Source organism: Protomyctophum bolini, assembly GCF_963924005.1.
Source record: "Protomyctophum bolini genome assembly, chromosome: 14".
Taxonomy (NCBI): domain Eukaryota; kingdom Metazoa; phylum Chordata; class Actinopteri; order Myctophiformes; family Myctophidae; genus Protomyctophum; species Protomyctophum bolini.
The window spans coordinates 1761422-1763337 of NC_137875.1; positions in this window are offsets into that span (position 1 = coordinate 1761422).

A 1916-nucleotide genomic window follows, 5' to 3' on the forward strand; every position below is an offset into this window, starting at 1 on the left:
GGAATATTAAAGGGATTGTGACATTAAAAAAAAGGTTTTGGAATTGTTCTTATTTTTTTTTAGGTTTTCTAATCTCAATTGCACCCAAAAAACATGAACTTTTAACATTCAGTAGACTTTCTGTGATCTGGGGTTTTCTGGCTCAAACAGGTGCTCTGATTTGCCGGCAGTTTGTGACGTAAGAGCCTGCAAATCCCATATATGTCAATGGGATTTGCCAGCAGATGTCACTGTTTTCACTGTGTTGCCTGTTTTCATTGTAGCTCAAAAGGCTTCCAAACCCCAAAGAAAACTTCAGACCACAGAAAATCCACTGAATGTTCAAAGTTCAGGTTTTTTGGGTGTAATTGAGGTCATAAAACCTAAAAGAAAAAAGAAAAACAATACAAAATACAAAACAACAACCATGAGAACAACACACACACACAGACACGTGCACTGCGTGCGCACACACACACACACGTGCAAGCAAGTACGCACTGAAAAAAGAACCAAATGGTCAGTCTAGATTTCACAACACAGAGGTCAGAGGTCATTAGGTCATTGGGTGGGGGGGGGGGGGGGGGGGAGACGTATGCAACTCCAAGTCTGATTGGTCGGAACTATCGGAGCGAATGATATCAGGCGACCAGGATTGAGCAAGTCCCGTGTGGACTGATTATGGAACTCTGTTCTGACGGACGAACACTATGCAAAACATCTGCATTCTGCAGAACGGCTATTTATAGCCTAAAGAGGACCACGATACTATCACACTCACTCCAGAGAGGCCACTGTAGTTCCACACTCACTCCAGAGAGCCACTATAGTTCCACACTCACTCCAGAGGGCCACTATAGTTCCACACTCACTCCAGAGGGCCACTATAGTTCCACACTCACTCCAGAGGGCCACTATAGTTCCACACTCACTCCAGAGGGCCACTATAGTCCCACACTCACTCTAGAGGGCCACTATGGTTCCACACTCACTCCAGAGGGCCACTATAGTTCCACACTCACTCCAGAGGGCCACTATAGTCCCACACTCACTCTAGAGGGCCACTATGGTTCCACACTCACTCCAGAGGGCCACTATAGTTCCACACTCACTCCAGAGGGCCTCTATAGTTCCACACTCACTCCAGAGAGCCACAATAGTTCCACACTCACTCAAAAATAGCAGATCTACAAGCTCAAAAATAGCAAAAAAGAATAGCAGATCTACAAGCTCAAACCGTAATTACTAATTGCAATCTATCCTGAAAAACCAAAGGTTTGGTTTGAACCACAGTCGTTTGACTAAAGTGTGGTATGGTGGATGGTAAAGGTGGATGCAGAGAGAGAGAGAGAGAGAGAGAGAGAGACAGAGAGGGGGAGAGACAGAGACAGAGAGAGAGAGGGAGGGGGGGGGCATTTTATTGGATTGTAGTTGATTTTATTGTACAGAGATGGACTTAATTCCCAGGATTGCCACATAAACGCTCCCCTGCAGCCTCTAAATGTCACAGCCAGCTTCTCATCAATCTCTGGCTCCGTGTGTCTGTGTGTGTGTGTGTGTGTGTGTGTGTGTGTGTGTGTGTGTGTGTGTGTGTGTGTGTGTGTGTTGCTCCTTTTCATGTCCGAGCTGTGAGGTTCTTAAAGATGTTATTCATGAGGGTATAAATGTTATCCGCGGTTCCCTCCAGACCCGTCACCACGACCACCAATCACGCGGACAGTTGTTAAGCTGAAAAGTGAGCCAATTAAACGGAGCTTCCACCGGACCTGCTCCTGGTGCGATTAACCCATTCTGGGCGGCCGGAACCCCTTTTGGTGTTATAGCATCACGTTATGCTTTAGCCATTGAAAAATAGCAGATCTACAAGCTCATAGCGCGCCACCGAGTGGCGCGCTACGAGCTTGTAGGTCTGCTATTTTGGAAAAATCGAAGAACGA